Below are 11299 nucleotides of genomic sequence, written 5' to 3' on the forward strand. Positions count from 1 at the left end.
TGCTACTTCTAAGTTTTTAAAAATGTGTATAAAAAAGTGAGTTGATTGTTCACAAACATGAGCCAACATAGGCTAAGTAATTAATACAATTCAATTTACACCAAACACGACACAAGTCATTGAATTACACAATTGTACAGCATAGTAATACAACGATATGATGCTCTAAATTAAGCCCTCACCAAATGGAAACCGAAATTAACCAAGACGTGAAAGATGATCCTTGCTCGATCCCTTCATCTAGCATGTCAACAAATCAAGAAATCATTGTCCGAGAATAGCTACAGAAGGGAAATACAAATATGGTTTTTTGAATATACATAGCTCTTGTTTGTCACCCATTATTTTTTCTACAACACTCATTTTCAATCACACATTTTTCAGTAAAATAATATTACAGGCAAATTTAAAAAATTTCCTTCTTTTTTATCCACACATTCTCCATCATTTTTTTATCCACACATTCTCCATCATTCTACTATTCCATAATACATTTTTCAAAATCAAAGGGGCTCAAACACACCCTTAGTTTTTTTAGGCTCGAACAATTTCTGAGGGATAATATCTTCAAAAGAAAGAGGCGATGCAACGTTTCCTTGTACAAAGAAAGGAAAGAAAAAGAAAACACATGCAACCAAGCATTTCGAAAAGTTAGTAGTTCTGTCTAGAAATAGACAAAACCAGATGCAGATGATGAATGCAAACTTCCATAATTAAATGTGTTCACGAGCTGAATTAAATCCAAGGAGGAAAAAGAAAAAACCACAACAGAATGGAAAATAATAATAATAATAAAAGAAAACAAGGACAAGAGGGAGAGATAACAACACACATATACAGTTATTATTCAATTATGAACTCTTGTTCAAACCTGCGGTTTCATCCCAAAGGTTAACGATTAGATGGAGTAGCCCAATTCCCTTATAAAAATATCCATCCTATGTCTAGCCGACGTGGGATTTTGGCCCCACTTTCACAAAAATCCCTCCTCAAGTAAAGTATCACATCATATCTACCATCCTCAAGCAATAATCTATCTGTCCCTCTTCTTAATACCAAGAAGGATCATGTATTCCATCAAATTCCAATTCTCCACTGCATTAGCGGCCACTGCCTTATGTTAGCATTACCATCTTGAGAGCTAACCACTGATTTTCGCCATCATGATCCAACTTGGGGCAGGCCTATCATCTGTTGAGAATTTAATAGGGCTGCACAAAAAAAACCACGAAACAGCAAATCGAACCAAAATCGTTGAGTTGAAACCGTTGGCTAGGGTCCAGTTTTCTTTTCCATCAAATCGAATCAAACCGTTTCAAAATAGTTTGGTTTAGATTTCGATTTTCAAAAACCACAAAAAATCGAACCAAACCGTTTTTTAATTTTATAATTAAAAAATTAATTTTATTAACTTAAAAATTTTACAATTTCACTTTTAAAAAAATAAAAATAAAAAATCAATTTAGCAATACAAATTACAACCAGCATGTTGAAATAATTATAGAAAGTAAATTAAGTTCATCATTATTGGCCTATGATCTAATAGGTTCACAACACATGTCCTCACCCGATATATCTATGATTTAATAGGTTCACAACACATGTCTTCACCCGATATTTAAACTAAATTAAAACTATTCCAAAATCATATGAATGAAAAAAAAAACATATATTTTCAACAATCTAAATCATAATTCAACAAAACTACATCAACGAATCACGTCCAAAGTTTCAGAAACCCTAACATAAACTCTCATTTCTCTAACATTTGACGATTGTTTGCCACTACTAAACGAATCGTCAGTCACATTTGTCTGTTAGTCTACTAATTTCTACCTGAATCGTCTCTCTCTCTTCTCTTTCAGTGAGTCTCAGATTCTTATTCAAGCCATTTTTCCATTGTTCTTCTTTTGTTTTTTTTTTTTTTTTTAAACTTATTATACACCCGTGAGTTGTGGTTTGGATAGAAAAATGAATGTTTGTGTGCCTAGATGATTAATGAACTTTTTTGTGATTTAGAAAGAACGAAGGACGGTGCGTATTGATTATGTGGAAATGTTAAAGTTCCCTAACTAGTACTACTACCTTCTATTTTCATAAAGTAGTTAGAGGATGAAATTCGTCAATTCTCAATAAGTCGAAACTCTATCAATCTTTATACATCTAAACATATCTCGTTCAATCCTTATTTAACATCTCACTAGCAAGACGAAAAGAGTTTTAACCAAACTATAACAGCAGAATGTAACTCGACCTTTACTAACCGCCATATAAAAATATGAATGTCAAACAAGAAAATGTAAATAAAAATGAAGAAAGATGTATCTGTTCTATTAACATATTTTAGCAACCAACTTTGAAAACAATTTATTCATAAGTTTCATGGTAAATATGAATGTCGTATAACATTTAACATTATAAATTTTCGTTTAAACTTATATTTAACTTATGTTAAATATATTACTATAATGTCGATAGGTAAACCACGAATTAAAATCGAACCAAATCGCAAATTATGGTTTGATTTGGTTAGGTAAATAAAATGGTTTGATTTGGTTTGAAAAATTTTCAAACTGCATAAAATGGTTTGAGTTCAAAATATAGTGCAAATCGCCCAAACCAAACCGCGTTCACCTCTAGAATTTACCTTGTCTATCCACGTGCTAAGTTTGGAGACTAGCCCTCATTTAAGAGACATGAATACTTGTAAACTCATTACGTACCCGTATCCGATACATATTTAAACTTGGATACCCTCTAATACGCTTTGATAAATGTTTTTTTAATTATATAATATTTATTATATTTTTTAAATTCCAACCAAAATGTTAACATACTATGCTGATTAGTCTAATTCCCTAATAACCATATTATCTACCCATGTCTGGTCAATGTAAGATTTTGTTCGTACCTCCCCAGCGGCGCACACAATGTTTATGCATGAAGTAGAAGGTAATATAAGAACACTTCGTTTAACTAATTCAAGGGATATAACTATAAATGACTTGCTTAGAAGCGGTTCCACATTACAAATGTGAAGAGATTACCCTAAAGAGCTATATCTTCTTCAATACTTTAGCTTGAAAATATTTTTGATCGATTCCTCAATGCGAAAAGGTAAAATCCCACATCCCCTAGATAAGAAACCAACAATCAACATATAAGGGCTTAAGATACTCCTTTTGACAAGATTGATATTTTAAGATGGAAATCAAGACTTAATATAGTATCATAGTCCAAAAAACTCAAATGAGCAATTTGATCCAAAGCTCAAGGAACAGTAGGATTCCAGGATTGGTGAACCCGAACAAGCCAGCATCTTGTTGGGCAAAGATATCTAATGGTAATTTATTTTTCTACAGCACTTTAATGAAACCCAAAATACAATAGGTACAACACAAAAATTATGGTGGATAGACTAATAGTTGCTGTGATACAGTGGTTTAATAAAAAGATTCAAAACAGTGTGCACTGTCATGCAAAACTGTTATGAATAAAATACAGCTTCTCACTATCTCATCCAAGTAAGGTAAAAACTTATTAATCAAGTGATAAGTGATTTACCACCCTTCTCCATTTTAATAGCTAACTTTAAAACGAAATAAGATTCTGCCAGTTAAAATCTAAACAGAACTATTAATAAAGCCTGAACAAGACTATCAAATAGGACCTCTGAGTACACTTGATTTTTGCAGGGCACATTCTTTTTTCAAGACAGCCAAGTTCAATCGAAATAACATCAATTGACAGATTTTGGCTACAACACAACCCAGTTTCACGTCCACCGGAAGAGCAAATTTATCACAAGATGGGACAGGTACAGTAACAAGAGACAAATAAAGATATACGTGTTATTGAGGCTGTATCGATCACACAGGATGTGATAAAGGAAATACTATTAAAAAGGTGTGGCTGTTCCCTTTTACATGAGTCGCATTGGTTAAGCAGAAAAAAGGAAAGCATAAGCAGAAAATCTAGCATGTGGTTCGCATAGGTTAAGCACAAGAAACTAACAAGACCCAGACTTGGTAGAAAAATTCTAAAAAATGCCTCCTGTATACGTGAGTATATGGAGCAGAAAACCCAAAGAAATGACAAATGATTACTAATAATCATCGACAAGATTATATTTTAAATTAAAAATTACAAAAAGAGTGGAGAACTAAAGAAGTAACAAGAATGTAATCATACTTGATCCTCTAGAAAGAATTAGATGATTATGGCTAATGGAAACCATCAGAGCTAGAATATATGATCTATATTTTGAATATACAATGGATCAGGTGGTGCTTTCCTAAGATAGGGGGTGTTGTCCATGTTATCACAGTACTCTTCTTAATCGAACATACACGAGACAAGTGTAAAGAATCCAAAATCCAGGGTTTTAAGATTCCTCTACAGATATATTTCTACTTGTCATCCCAAAAGCACAAATCCATATTTCAATAAAACCCGAATACAGGACCATAGTTCCTTTCATTTGCAGCATCTCTTAACTCACTGGTCCCATATTGATACCATCCCACATTATTTTCTTCTCAAGATAACGTGAAACCAACTTTTTCGCCTCAAATCAAGTACAGCACAAAAAAGGTGTGGAGAAAGAGTCAGTTACTGACGAGCTATAGGTATAGGATTGAAGTTTGGATGTTTTCTAGAGTAACATCTCAGAATTACAACTATGTTTGAGGCCAAATCCAAAGATATTCATAGCAGCCAATGACAACCAAAAGCTAAAATGTAAACAAGTAATTTGACATGTCACATGTAATTGGACAAAGAGGGTTCGAACATTACAAAGGATGTCCATGTAAAGAGAAAGAACAAGATAGCCAAGTTTACGGCTCAAAGAATAAGTTATATGTGATATCAGAGGGAATCATGTCTGATTGACCATAAACATCTCGAACAAGTAGGGATGGCAAATTGGATGAGCAAAGCGGCTAGGCACCTTTTCATCATTGGCTGCACCTTTTCATTATTGGCTGAGAGGCAAGCCCACATACAAAAGTTTGGCCAAACCAATACCATCAAACATCCAATAAGACTCCTTTTATTAAGTAAATAAAAAGATAACACAGAATCAGAAATGACAAAATCCCCAGAGATACAGAACCAGAGGAAGTGCAGTAGATGTAATGGCCTCAAATAACTGCTGCACCGCTACCAGAGAAAGTTCTCCAACATCAAGGAGACCGAGAGCACCCCTAACTCTCTCATCCCTGTAAATAGTCATGTCTCATGCATGCAAGATAAAATAATAATCTAGAGAACTTGCCTCAGTATTCTATTGACTTGATTCTCGAAGTGTAGCAGGAGAGACACCACATTGGCACCCAACGTAATCATTAAAAACTGTCAGTGTATCAGATAAGCAAAAGGCAGATAAACACGTCAATTAGCAATTAGAGAGAGGAGATGCCCTAACCAGTGCAGCGCGACATACAAGTCCAATAAGGAGCCTACCAACGAGTCACACAACCAATGGAGACAAAAAAATCAGAAGGGCGTGTTACCCAATACAGTAACCGAAATAAAAGTAAATTGAAAAGACAAATCACTGTCCCCAAAGACGTTAAGCAAACTACAGAACTCTACAAATACAAGGTGGTCATAAACTCCAGGAAAGCAATCTAAGAGAACAATAAGGAGCAAAATCCAATACTTTACTTGTGAAATCATTGAATTTAATCTTCATAGTAAAATGTAAATTCATGAGCTATCCCTCCAGCTTCCACCTAGCCAACATTTTGCTCATCGTATTATGAGCAAAAATTATCAGGTGAAGATTTGTATAATTCATACGAGGAAAGAGAAATTAAAAGAAAGATTTGCAGTTTTCTATAAAACTTGTGACTTGCACAAAGAATAAAAAGAATTGGAGCTTAGAGAATACAAAATAAGACAAAATTGAGAATGCAAAACTTGGAAGAATAAAATAGTGTGTAAAATCAATTTGAGGGTACAATGTTAAATGATTTCTGGGTGTTTTATTCTCAAATCAATTATTTGAATCTAACGTTTAAACAATAGGGGACCAAGGAGTATTGCCACGGGAGGCTTAAGCCTTAAAACAAACCAATAAAATAATTAAAAGAAAAAAAAATAGACTTATAATAAACCATAACTCTCCTTGAAAATTCATAGTAAAACAAATTATCAAAATATAAAGTCTAACTTGCAATCTTAAAAAATAAAAACAACAATAGAGTTATAATTAGGAAATAATAGATTCTCAAATTAGGAATCAAGTAAAAAGTTGTAATATATTATTAAAGAGGAAACATCCTGAATTCTCGATATCAATTACTACTAACATGATCTTTGAGAGAATCATCAACATATTTGTTGCAACTAAAGTCATGATCCGCACATTTGAGGCTTGACTAGACTACCCAAGGATGGAGAGAAGGCACGGCATCGCTAGGAGGTGTTGAAGGGTCACAACTATCTTATTTTTTCCATACTTTGGCTATTTGATTATCACGGGCGTAAATGTCTTTATTTCGTTTTTATGTTTTCTTTAAAACTCAAGTACTATGACTCATGGTATTCATAAAGAATCAACAAACGTAGTTAATCTCAAGTTTGTGCACTTCGTAAGTTTCCGCTAAATTATTTACTATTAGAGCAGAGTTTGAGATCCTTATCGAGATGCCACACCAACAAGGCTACTAAAATCTCACAATTCTACCATGGATGAAGGGTTCAAAGAAGATAACACAAGTGCAATAACAAATTAATTGTTCATGCAACGAATTGACACGGTCTGCCGTCGACAACAAAGGTGTTGATGCATTTAAGTCTGGTGCAAGAGGTGGGAACAAGGCACATTGCAGCTAGAGGAGCAACATCCCAGCAAGATAAGGTTGTTGCTAAATATACAATAGCCTGATAATAGGCAAAAAGGGAGTTTGCTACAGTCCGACCGGGTGAACTTCACCTGTCAATGGTTCCAATTATTTTGCTCCCCTAGTTCCTAGGTAGCCAAAACAATTTCAAAAGGGACAACTCATGACAATTGTAAATGGGTTCTAAAGTGAAAATTATAGAGTTTAATGGCAGATGAGATTCTTTATTGAGTTTCCAATGGCGATTGTAGCATGGCAGCAAGCCAACCACGACTTCTCAAGTGACAAGACAAATGGCTAATAGGATCATTATTATAGTTGTAGAAAGTGGAGTCATCGTTAGTTTAAGCGTTGGCTTAGAGAGCTTAAAAGGGATTATTTTTAGGTGATGCCAATAATACCTTGATTATTTGTACATATGCATAAGAAATGATATTGTCGAAACTTATTTCAATAATAAGTGCATCATTCTAGTCCAGTAGAGCGAAAGAGGGCACAACTCACATACTTAGTGTAGTCAGCCATTTAAGCCCAAAAATTAAGAAAAGAAATGTTTTATGGTTGCGTAAAGAGATAAAAATAGTATAAGGGAGTGTTTGAGCCACATTATTTTGGTAATAATGCATTCTTGAATAGTGTATTGATGGGAAATGTGTGGTTAAAAAATAAGGAAAAGTTTTTTATTTGCGTGTAATATTATTTTATTAAAAAATGTGTGATTGAAATGATATGAAATCACAGTTTAAGAATACATTTTTTTAGAATAATATGGCTCAAACATGCCCTAAATATATATTTTTAAGATAATAGAATAAAAATACTAATTCAAGTACAGCTCTTAATCCTATGCCAACTAGGAAAACTCTTAAAAACCTACATATATTAGAATTCCTTCATTCTCTTTCCCAACCCAAAAAGAACTCCTTTTCCGCTCAACTTACACTCCAACCGGACTAAACTTGACAACCTATTTTGGATTTCTACTTGTGGGCTATTTATTTTATATTTTATTAGTTTAAGTAGGCTGGCCCAAGCCTTTTTATTTTGCTTTGGGCTTATATTATGTAACTGGGCTGGCCCAAGCCCTTTTTATGTTTTGTGTCTTAGATATATATATATAGCCCTTTGTGCAAGAATAGACAGAGATATGATAGAATGAATTGACGTTGAGTGTTGCAGACATCTCCTTCCTTTCCACCGCCCACTTCTTCCCTTCTCTCCTTCTTCTTCCTCTTTCCTTTTCTGGTTTCTTCTTCTCCCTATGTGACTGCTTCTGCTGTGTTTGTGTTTATGTAATGCTACATCAAAACCACTCTCTCTCTCTCTCTCTACCCTACACGACACACATCCGCACACAATACACCCACAAGCTCAGCCCCTCTTTCTCACGACCCTCCCTCTCTTTTCACTCCTAAACACATACAAACACTTAATCATTCACAAAACAATAACACACACTTCTATATACATATACAAGCCCCAAATCCTCTAAACCATTCACAAAGCAAGCGCACAAGAACACACACAAGATTCCTCTTCCTCTTGGATCTATCTCACACATGCCTCCCCCTATCATTTTTCCATTAATTTAGAGCAGCAAGAATGCACAGAGTACAAGGTCTTCGGGGCTGTTAAAAGAAGCACAAGACCTGATTTTATTCTTCAAAATAACAATTTTAAAGACTAAGGTGAGATACTTATTTACAAGTAGATGTCCTTTTCATTCATGGTAATTTATAATCATTCATTGATACTAATGGTCCTTTGGGACAACCTATTTAAACTCTAGGATAACCATCAGACGATTCTTCAGGACAAGGAGAATTTATGTTAACCTCCAGGTTGTAAGATTTGCAGCGTTTGTAAAGAGTTGTTATTCATGGTTTTGCTTCTCTAAGGAAAATAATGTATCCGATCTATAATTTTTATCTTATAAGTGGTGTGCATGTATCTAATTGTGTATTTTTCAAAACTCATCCTTCTCATTAACAAATTTCAGGTTTAAACATCTTGGATGGCCGGGAAATGGAGTGGCGGTACCAATGGACCAATGATCAAAGATTAAAATTCGAGTAGAACCTGGTTTCAATTCCTCGTTTGCATGTTTAATTAGTTGCTGGATTTTTATTATTTAATTATGATATTTGACGGATTAAGGACCTTGGTTTATGTTATGTATTTAATTATGTATTTTATAGAAGTTTGTAACCTTGTATTTTGTTGATACTGTGCTTGCGAAGTTTAGACTTTGTTTTAAAATGTAAATGTTGCACACTGTCCAGTTCTCCAGATTCGTGATTTCTACTTCAACCAGTTACCCCGAAGTGCATAAATGAGTTTCTAGATGAAATCAGTTGGGTTTGAAAACCTAGCAAGTTTTTTGTCCATGAAAACTTGGAATCATGACGATCAGCCAATTGTAGAATTAGTTGTGCTCATTTTCATGAACTGCGACAATGTTACCCAGAAATTGTTTACACATTACTTCATCGATCAATTTGACTAACTAAACAGATGAGATAAATCTTGAAATTTGGATATGTTGTGTGTGAATGAGTTGTGTGATACTGTATAAGTTTTCATAATGTTTCATGGTTGTTTGATTGTTAGTTTGACGCCCATTTTTCGAGTAGTGTTCTGTAAAATTACATTATGAATTTACGTTCGTTTATTTGCGTGTTATAATTTGAAGTGATTGTCTAAAGTTCCATGATCATATAGGACGTCACAAATTGTATAGTCGATGGATCGGGTATAGTAAGACACAATTTGTGATGTGATCAAAATTATGTCGTTCATAAAGTTGGACGCTTTATGTTGATAAGATTGTATTGTTCTTATTAAGATTTGTCTAGATCTTGAAATAGGAATAATAATGTGTTTCGATGTACATTGAACGGGACCGCGTAGATGACTCATTTGTAACCGTTTGAAATGAGACTCTACTTGATTATCAAACAGGTCACCTAAATCCTAAGTGAGTAATGTACCTTTGATTGCTAGTTCAAGTTCTTTGAGGTACCAATGAGTGAAGTCTTAAATAGAAGATTGATCTCGGTACTTTGGGAATCGGGCCGAAACAATTAGAGATTATATCCTTACAATATTGGAATCCATTAATTATTGAGATGAGACGATCGTCACTCTAAGGTATTTTCCTAGGCAAATTGAATTTGAACTTAGTAGGTCGACGATGAAATCGTTGGACTTTGCATTGTGATTTGATTACAACAAATTTGCCGTATGAAAATGAGACTTAGAGGGTAATACATGTTGAAGGGCAGAACGGTCATTTTGCCAGTTTCAACATATTAACGGTCAAATGGGGATTGACTTGTGGAACAATAATCAGAGATATTGTTATTGATCATAATTTGCTTCTATAACTATCACTCGATTTGAGAGTGCAATCTCGATTTTTCGGTAGAATAAGTCGGGATTAATAGATATATTTCAATTAGTCAAGAGTTGACCCAATTGAAAACATCTATTGGAGCTTGGGTCATATCAGTCCAATTAGGTCTCTCTCTAAGCTCCAATAAAAGGGGTGTGACTTAATTGACCTACTGCAATAAAGTCCAAGGAAATTTGTGCAATTTCCAAACCCTAATAAGGCGTTATAAATATGCATATTTTGAATGAGAATTAGAGTTAACCGCTTTTCACTTTCCCCAAAAAGGAATTACACCTGGTGGAGAACAAAGGAGAAAATCTAAAGAAGGAAGCAATTGGCTAGGCTATTAATAGCTCTTTCAAAAGGTTATCTTCTCCCCTTTCTATGTGTAAGGATTTTATAATCCAATGATCTCAAGATCACTAAAATCCTTAAACATGATTTTAATCTTCAAAGGAAAATTAATTTTCTATTGTGATGATTAAAATTCATTAACCAACATTGATATGTCAGATAATTTATGGTGACAATTTGCGCAAACTGAAAATTAGAATCATAACTCAAGAAGTTTAAGACTTCAGTAATAGCAAAAGATTATACTTATTTATAATTAAATCACAACAATTACCTCCTGCTACTATCAAAATTAACAGATAAATTTAAAACAGCATAGTGATTATATACTACACCGTGATCTTCCCTTTGATGCCTTCTCGAAACCTAAAATGGCATAAATCCGCAAATTAATCGAGAACGCACAAATTTATTTTTAAAAAAAAATGTTGCAAGCAACACACTCACAATCACATTCATATCGGCCTCTACGTCAATTTCCGCAAGTTGCAAAAGAATTTAATAAATTATAATGGTATTTTAAATTTGAAAAATTGGAGGGTTCAGTTTGGTCTCACCGTGTCTGTGCTTGGTAATGGCTGTATTATAGGTTGGATGGATCACTTTTCAGGGGCCGATCTTTTTCTTCTTATTCCTCTGCTGCAACTTTTGAACGAGCGAAATTCATTTTCAGAGGGGATTTTTTCGTGAGAAATAACTT

At 34.0% G+C, this 11299-nt stretch overlaps 2 long non-coding RNA genes across 2 annotated transcripts; both read right to left on the bottom strand.

Moving 5' to 3' along the window:
- Positions 1 to 1375, bottom strand: LOC111411851. Its single transcript, XR_002705915.1, has 2 exons — positions 872 to 1375; positions 1 to 281 (listed from the first exon to the last, which is right to left on the bottom strand). It is a non-coding gene; the product is annotated as an uncharacterized LOC111411851 (long non-coding RNA).
- A 3359-nt stretch (positions 1376 to 4734) lies between these two features.
- LOC111411850 lies at positions 4735 to 11299 on the bottom strand. The gene is made up of 2 exons (XR_002705914.1): positions 11157 to 11299; positions 4735 to 5462 (listed from the first exon to the last, which is right to left on the bottom strand). It is a non-coding gene; the product is annotated as an uncharacterized LOC111411850 (long non-coding RNA).

Source organism: Olea europaea, chromosome 16, assembly GCF_002742605.1.
Source record: "Olea europaea var. sylvestris chromosome 16, O_europaea_v1, whole genome shotgun sequence".
Taxonomy (NCBI): domain Eukaryota; kingdom Viridiplantae; phylum Streptophyta; class Magnoliopsida; order Lamiales; family Oleaceae; genus Olea; species Olea europaea.